Below are 10243 nucleotides of genomic sequence, written 5' to 3'. Positions count from 1 at the left end.
TTTCTCTCTCTCCACTCCCTCTCTCCTTTTGCTCACTGTCTGTTGCTGTCTTTCCCTTCCTCTCTCCTTCACGCCATCTCTTCCTGTCACCTCTGCCTGCTCCCCACCTCTTCCTTCCCTTTCCCCACCCCACCCCTCCCAGAGCTACCCCAGGAGTTAATTGGCACCCATCCTGGAATTGCCCCATCCTGCTGAGCTAGAAGGCCAAAACCCCTGATTCTAGGGCCTTCCAGGGAAGGGACCTGGCACCTTATTTGCAGAGGCAAAACCAACTAGGACAGGAGACCCCTGAATTTAGCAAGTTGGAGCTGGACTCATCACACTCCCTTCTTAATAATCACACAATGATTCCTATTAACAGCCATCAAAGGCAATTACTCCTGTGAAGGAGCAAAGGCTCCAACAAGCCTTTTTCTCACCTTGTAGCAAAGACCTTCCACCTGCAGCCTGGCCCTGCCCCACCTTCTGAGGGCAGATCTCACTGACTTGCCTTTTTCATCCAGCACCGGCTCCTTGCCTGTCCTTTCCCATCGGGATGGGCTGGGCCCCTGGAGGGGTCTTCACAGTCCTTTCCTCCATTGCACTGCACTTCGTGGGGGACATTTGGCGGAGGCACGGGGAATCATGGAGAATCCGTCTGCCCTGCAGGAAAAACAGGTGCCTATGTTTACAAGCATGCATATATGTACTAACAGTGGACAAATGCAAATGACCAAAAGTACCAGTTCCGTCAAACAGAATACCTAGATGGCGGTGAAATCTAACAGTGGGTCCAGGACGAAACTAAGAGCCTATGCTGAGTCTTTCTCTCTGCTGCCCCTCTTCTGGGCATTTTAGAAGTAGTCATTTAATGTCACAACATTGAATGCAAGGGAGGTGAGACAAGCAAGAACCCTCCTAAGGGCCTGTGACCCCCAACAGGAAATAAAGGAAAATGCTGAGTTCTTTCAAGGGCAAGTTCAGACCCCTGGCTAGCCCTGAGAAGTAAATAAGCAACTTGATAAACAAGAGGGTAATGGGAGCCTAAAACAATAACCAAGTACGCTAAAATCAGGAGATGTTTGGTTCCCCTGTAGAAACTAAGGATGATCCAGCCTAGGCAACAGAGCAAGACCACATCTCTTAAAAAAAAAAAAAAAAAATTAGGCTGGGTGCAGTGGCTCACACCTATAATCCCAGCACTTTGGGAGGCCGAGGCAGGTGGATCACCTGAGGTCAGGAGTTCAAGACCAACCTGACCAACATGGAGAAACCCTGTCTCTACTAAAAATACAAAATTAGCCAGGCATGGTGGGACATGCCTGTAATCCCAGCTACTCAGGAGGCTGAAGCAGGAGAATCGCTTGAGCCTGGGAGGTGGATGTTGCAGTGAGCTGAGATCACACCATTGCACTCCAGCCTGGGCAACAAGAGCAAAACTCCGTCTCATAAATAAATAAATATTTAATTAGCTGGGCAGGGCGGTACACACCTGTGGTTCCAGCTACTCTAGAGGCCGAGACAGGAGGATCACTTGAATCCAGGAGGTCAAGGCTGCAGTGAGTTGTGATTCTGCCACTACACTTCAATCTCGGCAACAGAGCAAGATTCTGTCTCATTTAAAAAAAAAAAAAAAAAAGTAAGGAAAGGTAAGAGAGAGAAACTAATGATGGCATTTTCTTTTTTTAAGAGACAGGCTGGAGTACAGTGGTGCAATCTCAGCTCACTGCAACCTCGGCCTCCCAAGTTCCAGTGATTCTCCTGCCTCAGCCTCCGGAGTAGCTGGAACATAGGTGCACCTGGCTAATTTTTGTATTTTTAGTAGAGATAGGGTTTTACCATGTTGGCCAGGCTGGTCTTGAACTCCTGACCTCAGGTGATCTGCCCACCTCAGCCACCCAAAGTGCTGGGATTACAGGCATGAGCCACCACACCAGCGAAGTATAACATCTTAACACATATCTCTGAATTATTTTTCAGAAACTGGGACCTCAGATAAGCGAAAACCAAGGACTGAACTCTGATTGCTGTCATTCGTTCTAACTTTCTTCCTGCAGGGCCTGGAGGAGGTACCGCCCATGAGCCAGAACTAACATTGTTTTCTGCTGATCCCAAATTTTTAGACAAAGCTTTGCATCCTTAACCAATCACAATTCAGAAAATCTTTGAATTCACCTATGACTTGTTGGCTCCACTTCAAGATCCAACCTATAACCTCCAGGCATTGATGTGTGCTTTTGTCAATAACTTCTGCTTTCCTGAAATTTACCTCTGCCTTTGAAAAGCCCTACCTATGAGCCAGACGCAGTGGCTGACGCCTCTAATCCCAGCACTTTGGGAGGCCAACGTGGGTGGATCACCCAATGACAGGAGTTCCAGACCAGCCTGGCCAACATGGTGAAATTCTGTCTCTACTAAAAATACAAAAATTAGCCAGGCATGGTGGTGCATGCCTGGAATCCCAGCTACTTGGGAGGCTGAGACAGGAGAATCGCTTGAACCCGGGAGGCAGAGGTTGCAGTGAGCTGAGATTGCGCCACGGCACTCCAGTGGTGACAAGAGCAAAACTCTGTCTCAAAAAAAAAAAAAAAAAATCCTACCTGTAAGCCATCTGGGAGGTCAGGATTTGGATACTTGCTGCCTGATTCTCCTTGCTCGGTGCAAGGAAAAACCAAATGAACACCTTCTTTTCTATCAGTGCAGAACCTCAGTGTAGTATCTGGTCATACTGTACCAGGAAGCCAGATACCAGTTTGGTCTATAACAGAGGGGCAACGATTATACCCATTTCCCAGCTAAAGAAATCAAAGCTTAAATATTACCTAATTTTTGCCCCATATTAAGTCTCACTGCACAGCAACTAATTTTTAAACACATTTTAGTGTTTGATTTTTTTTCTTTAGTTATGAACCATGAGAAGTAACACAAAAGCTTCTAGAAATTAATGTAAGAGAATTATCTTCATGACTTTGGTTTAGGCAAAGATTTCATAAAGAAGACACAGAAAGTGTAAGCTTCCCAGACTCAAGAAAAAGCAGTGATATTTATTTTATTTATGAATTTATGAGACAGAGTCTTGTTCTGTTGCCCAGGCTGGAGTGCAGTGGCACAATCTCAGCTCACTGCAACCTCCGTCTCCCAGGTTCAAATGATTCTCGTGCCTCAGCCTCCTGAGTAGCTGTGAATACAGGCAGGCACCATCACGCCCAGCTAACTTTTTTATTTTTTGTAGGGACGGGATTTCACCATGTTGGACAGGCTGGTCTCAAACTCCTGACCACAAGTGATCCATCTGCCTCGGCCTCCCAAAGTGCTGGGATTACAGGCATGAGCCACCATGCCTGGCCCAGTGATATTTACCTATCTACTCCTGCGCTATTCTACCTTGATACAGAGAAAAGCAGGAGGGCGACACACCGGCACTTTCTCAGCATAGACAATCCCACCTTGCATTTCAGTCTGGGCCTGCATCTAGAGAAGAGGAGGTTCTAAGCTCATGGAGCAGGGAGCCCATCACCACGGCAGGCACAAACAAGGACTGCTGATCTGGGCCAATAGGCACCAGGGAGGCCCCTTGGCCATGGCAGCCCCCTTTCCCCAGCCCTGGCTGGAGTCAATCAAGCCAGTTGTTTCCCTGCAGTCCCTACCCCTGCTTGTGTCTTGGCAGCAGGGCAGGCAAAGAATCAGGATTTCCTAGAGAGGTCAGCAAATAGGAGGAAAGGCCAGGGCTGCTGCACCCCCCCACCCACATTGCTCTGTGGTTTGCAAATGCCTTTGCCTACACTCTCATTTTATCCTCACACAAGCCTGGTGGAGAGCTAGTGACCCCCCAACACCCCATGGTACTGAAATGACTTGCTGAGGCCACACTCCTGCGAATGCCGCCTGGAAGGCTGTTCCTGTGCCTCGCACTGCCGCCCACCCTGGGGCACTTCAATCCCAGCTGCCAGGAGGCATCAGCACATGGCTTACATAATTCAGTGTGGGCAAATAGATGGACCTGGTAAGGGTAGAAGGTGGACAGTGGAAGAGATGTGTTAACAGGCAAGGTGCAGTTGATGGGGATCCTGGCATAAGGGTGGGGGGACCTGGCTGAGGCAGGAGACAGGGTAGAAGTTTGGGCCATCATCACCATGGAATTTGAAGGACGTGTGGCCAGACACCCTCAGGAGCCTCAGCTCCCACTGTAGCAGGAGTGGCTGCCTCTTTGCAGGGCCATACCACAGTGCCCATTTGGCTCCAGGGAAGGGTATGAGGATGTCTCAGGGGCTTGTAGGGGAAGCCCAGGCCAGAGAGTGGATCTGAGGCTACTGCCCCAAGCCACAGCCTCATCCCCAGAAACACCCAGGTCTCAGGCAAGGGAAGGCAGCAATACCTGGCGATGAGGCTGTAGAGGTTTTTTCTTGTTTGTTTTTTTGAGATGGAGTCTGGTTCTGTCGCCCAGGCTGGAGTGCAGTGGCAGGATCTCAGCTGACTGCAACCTCCACCTCCTGGGTTCAAGTGATTCTCCTGCCTCTGCCTCTCAAGTGGCTACAGGCACCCACCACCATGCCCGGCTAATTTTTGTATTTTTAGTAGAGATGGGGTTTCATCATATTGGCCAGGCTGGTCTCGAACTCCTGACCTTTTGATCCAAGGCTGCAGTTTTTATGACTCCTTGGAGGAAATAAGGGCTAGGCTCAGAAACAAGGCAAAGGATGAGTTGAGGAAACCGCGGCAGCTCTGTGACTCCCGCCTGGGGAGTGTTCAGGCTACAGCCATGAGCTGTGAATGGGCCTGGCCACCTGGCCCAGGGACGAGCCTGGATTCGCTCAGGCTCAGAGATTGAGGCTGGCACTTCCGTCAAAGGCCCTTCACAAGTTCATCCATGCCTGGAAACACCTGCAAGGGGGCACTGACCTGCACTCAGACAAAGCTGGGTTCAAATCCCAGCTTCACCACTACACAGATGAGATCTTGGGCACATGATTTCCCTTCTCTGAGCCTCATTTACCCCCCAAATGAAATGGTGGGAATACTCCAACTTAATCCATGAGATTAAACGGGGTGATATATTGACAGATCTGTTTCTCAGATCCACAACTGAACTGTAGTTTAACTTAATTTCTGTTGCAAGCCCCCTTTTCACTGGAGAGTAGAAACTTCCAGAAGGGTCCCCATCCTCTCAATTCTCTCTGGGTTTGCTTCTAAATCTCATGTGGTACTAAGGCCTGAGAAGGAATGGGCAGTGATGAGCCCCAGCTGTTCTCTGTCCAGCTGACATCTGAGAGATCCTCATGCTGTCTGGTCATTGGGTCCCATATGTCCCTGCTACATTCACCCCTCCACACACGCCAAGGCCCTTCAAGTGACCTGTGCTCACCCTGACAAGGGCCTTCCACCTTGTTGCTAATGACATTTGAGGCCAGGTAATTCTTTGCCATGGGGCACTGTCCTGTCCAGTGTGGGATGTTCAGCAGGCTTCCTACCCTCACCCGCTACACGCCAGTAACAACACACACCCCCATGCCAGCTGTGACAACCAAAGATGTCCCCCGACATTGCCAAGTGTCCTCTGAGAGGCAAAACTGTCCCCAGTTGAGAACCACATCCCCAGGCTACTTGGCAGCTCCTGCTCCCCATCTAGCCTCGGTTCAGGGGTCCTGACTCCCACCCACCCAGCCTCTGATCAGACCACTCCAGGGTCTCCCCACATTCCCTGAGCAGCCCAGAGACTCTAGAGCTCTGTGAGGACACTGGTCCCCAGCTGCAGGATGATGGGGGCTGGCATGTGAGCAGGGGCAGCCCCTAATGTGGCAGCCAGATGATACAGCCCCAGGCACTTGGGAGGAGTAGGTGGGGGCCATCCCATGGGAGACAGCTCCACCAGGAGAAACAGGTGGGAGCCCCCATGGGAGACAGCTCCACCAGGAGGAACAGGTGGGGGCCCCCATGGGAGACAGCTCCACCAGGAGGAACAGGTGGGGGCCCCCATGGGAGACAGCTCCACCAGGAGGAACAGGTGGGGGCCCCCATGGGAGACAGCTCTGCCAAGAGGAACAGGTGGGGGCCACACCCAGGTGCTGCCCCACTGCCACTCATCCTCAACCACAGCCTCTGTCACAATCCGGTGCCTGTGCGGGGTGAGACCGTCATAACCAGGATCTCATGTGATCCTCTCACAGCCCTGGATCAGAGAGGAATAAGGTCCTCATTTGACAGGGAAGTGACTCCTCCGAGGGCCCAGGGTCACACAGTTAGAACCGTCAGACCACCTGGGCCTGTGACATGGACTTGAAGGGCCTGTGCCTTTTCTGAAGCCCCTCAGCCTGGCCGAAGGGACAGCTCCTCCTCCTGGCAGCTGCTTCCCTGTGCCTCTGCTTCCTCATGGATAAAATAGGGATGATAATAATAGTCTCCACTTCATGGGACTACTAGGAGAATTCAATGACATTCACATTCCTGAAGCACTTAGCATAATTCCTGGCACATCACAAATCCTAGCAGCCACTGTTGCCACTGCTGCTGTTACCTTGACGCCAGGCTGCCTCTCCTGCAGCTTCCTCCAGCTTCACCCTGCAGTGAGGGAGTCCCAGGGACTGAAGTCAGCGCTGTAGAGTCATTTTCCTTACATACACTTGAAACATCAATAAAAAGAAGACCAAAGAACAAAAATCCACAATTTCTCCACTTCACTACCCGGCAGGCTCAGGGAACTGGGTCCCCTGAGAGAGTGGCTTCGTTAAATCACAGGCATCCTTCAGCATTAGAAGCCAAACAAGAAGCGATGTAGCAACTGACTGAAATGTTTCAATTAAAATGTGTTTTGTCTCCTTCTCCTGGAGGAGAGTTTTCTCCTCAGGGCAGCTCCTAATCTCACAAACCTAAGGGCCAGTCTGTTCGCCCATCTGAGCCAGGGGTGCCTGGGGGTGGCCAGGTGCCCCGTGTCCAGAGCGGAGGCTTTTAAGATGACCAAGGCCTTGTTCTGGTCCAAATTCTCAGACAACTCACTGAACCCTCCACCCACCCCTACTGCTGAGCTTGGAGGAGCCTCCTCCCCAGCCCTTGAGAAGAGACCTGGATCTTCCAGAGCTCAACCGAGCCACAGGAAGGACCGGAAAACACAATGGAATCAGGAGAAGTGCATTTTTTGTTTGTTTGTTTGTTTTGTTTTGTTTTAACATGTTTTATTTATTTTGTGACGGAGTCTCACTGTCGCCCAGGCTGGAGCGCCATGACGCAATCTTGGCTCACTGCAACCTCTGCCTCCCGGGTTCAAACAATTCTCCTGCCTCAGCCTCCCGATTAGCTGGAAGTACAGGCACATGCCACCACACCCAGCTAATTTTTTCTTGTATTTTAATAGAGATGGGGTTTCACGATGTTGCCCAGTCTGGTTGCAAACTCCTGAGCTCAGGCAATCTGCCCGCCTCGGGCTCCCAAAGTGCTGGGATTACAGGCGTGAGCCACTGCGTCCAGCCAAGAAGTGAGTTTCTAAGGGCTCTCAGGTTTGACAGTGACAACCAGAGGTGACCAACAGCTATGGACAAAGCACAGCACAACAGAAAACACTGTGAACCCCAACAAACCACACAGGCAGACCAGGAGCAGCTACTGCCAGCACACCCTGGAAAGGCCCTGTGCCCATGTCTCCCAGGGGCCAGGTGCTGTCACTGCCTTCTTTCTGCTCCCAGCTCTCTCCCAGCCAAAATGGGGCCAGACTCATCCAAATTCATTCCTTCAACTAACATACCCTGAGTGCTGGCTCCCTCCTGGACGGGGGAGCTGCAGCGTGAACAGAGCCCCCTCCCCGACTCCCACTGTGGGCTGACTCCAAGCAAATCATCATGGTTCAGTGTGAACAATGGGTATGACTACTTCCCAGACCATGGAAACCGCAGCTGGAAGGCAGCAACCTCTGCCCTTCAAAATCAAAAGGTGAGCGTTTGTTATTTGAAGGGACAAACTCCAGTAAGCACGGAGGGCAGTTTGTGCTAGCGTGGGTGAGATGGGGGTGTGAGTGGGACCGCCACCAGCTTGTTCCGTGCACAACATCAGACTCTCCTCTGAATACATGTTGCATCAGGACCTAAGGGTTGTCAGTGTATAGGGGTCCCATAGGATTAGCCTGCCTGGGGCAGTCACAGCACCAAATCTTGGCCTTCTTGCAAAAGATTCCGCAGAGGAAGTGTGAACCTTCTCACACCTGTCAGGCCCTAGCAATGCCACTCTGCTTCCTATATCCCATCAGTACCCAGTCCCGTGAAGGAGGCAGATCTGGGAGTGCTTCTCCCATTTTGCAGATGAGGAAATGAAGGCCCTGGAAGGTCACATGACTGTAGTCCCTGAGTCTCCAGGTGCCCTCGCCAGAGTGCTCTATCTGCCCCAGCCATGCTGGCATCACTCAAGAGGTGACAGTCTCTTGATCCTAGTAGGCCCTGGGAGACATTTTACAAAGCAGAATCAGAGTTTGGGGGTTTGAGGGAAAGGTCAATGTCCACCTTTCCTGGCTTCTCTCTTTTTAGCCATAGGCTCTTGGAGGTCCCTGGCCTGAACTCAGGCAATGTGGCAGCCCAGCCACTACTCCCAAAATTCCCCTACAGCTGAGAATCTACCCCCAGGACTTTATGCTTGGAACCAGGGCACTTTCTTCAAGAAACCAAGAAAGAAAGGACACGACTGTGTGGTCTGGGAAAACTGCCCACATTTCCCACTTCTCTACCCAGATATCACAGCCAAGGGTACCTGAGAGCAGGTGGGGAAAGCCAGCGAGAACAGGGGTCACAGCTGCACTGACGTCTCCTGAAGTCTGCCATACGACTGAGGGTCCCAGGCTTAACCTCAGAGAACATCAGAATCTACTGACTGACCCACCATGGTTGTTTTTATTGAGGTTTGTTTTTATTACACAGAAACCATTGGATTTTCTCCCTCTAGAACCATGAAACTCCAAGGGAGGAAGAGGACATTTACATTACCCAGGGGAAAAGCTCAGGACAGGATAATCATGACCTCAGAAGCAACTAGACACTAAAATCCTAGGGTTGTTTCTTCGAGAGCGTGCCCAGCATCCAAGCCCGCTACCTATATTGGGGAAGTCCATGCTGTTATAGGCCGAATTGTGTCCTCCCAAAATTCATATGTTGAAGCCTTACCTGCCAATACTGCAGAATATGGCTTTATTTGGAGACAGGGTCTATAAAGAGGTAATTAAGGTTAAATGAGGTCATTGGAGTAGGCCCCAATCCAATATAACTGCTGCCCTTATAAGAAAAGATGAGTCTGGGCATGGTGGCTCATGCCTGTAATCCCCACATTTTGGGAGGCCAAGGAGAGTGGATCACTTGAGATCCGGAGCTCAAGACCAGCCTGGCCGGCACAGTGAAACCCCATCTCCACATAAAACACGAAAATTATCCGGGCATGGTGGCGCACATCTGAGTTCCAGTTACTCAAAAGGCTGAGGCACGGGAATCACTTGAACCCAGGAGGTGGAGGTTGCTGCACTGCAGCCTGGGTGACAGGGCGAGACTCTGTCTCAAAAAAAAAAAAAAAAAAGAGACAATGAGAGAGACTTCCAGGAAGATGTCAGCGCAGGGAGTACAGGGAAGCTGCCCCCACCTAGACGATAACTGCACTGGCAGAATCTGTCCTACGTAACTATTTTGGGACTCTGTAGGAGCCTATTGGAGGAGCGTATTTTAAATACGGGTGACCAGAAGTTTGCAACATCCAGGGGAAAGCTTGGTCTGTACACTGTGGTTAATTACAGCCAACCTCAGCTTTTAGCAAAGGAGCAGCAGCTACCCATCCCCCACTCCCAGCTCTGTGGCAGACAGCTGTACATTTGTTCCTGGAGCAACCTACACATAACCTGTGGGTGCCAGGGTAAACAAAAATTGACCCCGGCCTCCAAATCTCAGGATCTGTGTTCTGACTGCTGATTGCAGCTTCTGATGGCAGAAGTGCAAAGGGGCATTGTTGCACCTCCCCATTGTTGTAAGCCCCTCTCCTCGCTGAATTGACTTCCAGGGGACTTAAAGGAACAGTGTCCTTTACCACCCCCCCACCTCCATTTTTCTTTGTTTCCCTTTTGGCAGCCATATGTTAAAGACCATGACATTCAAAAGCAACTGGATATACAAGGAAAATTCGAAAGTGACCACTCACGCCCAAGGAAAGAAACAGGCTCAGAAAAAAAAAAAGAAACTGAGAAGATCTTAAGTCTACACCTCAGGTTGATCCTTGGCACAGAGACAACCTACAGCAATTTTGAAAATAAATA

The 10243-nt window shown here is 50.7% G+C and overlaps 1 long non-coding RNA gene across 1 annotated transcript in view; it reads right to left on the bottom strand.

Annotated features, from left to right (window-relative positions):
* Positions 1–336: 336 nt before the first annotated feature.
* Positions 337–10243, bottom strand: part of LOC119468277 — a 29582-nt gene continuing 19675 nt past the window's right edge. The window contains exon 3 of the long non-coding RNA XR_005196938.1: positions 337–642. This is a non-coding gene — a long non-coding RNA (uncharacterized LOC119468277). The remainder of the gene's footprint in view (positions 643–10243) is intronic.

The sequence above is a fragment of the Cebus imitator genome, unplaced genomic scaffold (genome assembly GCF_001604975.1).
Source record: "Cebus imitator isolate Cc_AM_T3 unplaced genomic scaffold, Cebus_imitator-1.0 Scaffold406, whole genome shotgun sequence".
NCBI lineage: Eukaryota > Metazoa > Chordata > Mammalia > Primates > Cebidae > Cebus > Cebus imitator.
Note: the sequence above shows the minus strand (reverse complement) of the source record. Positions and strands in the feature narration are given on the sequence as shown.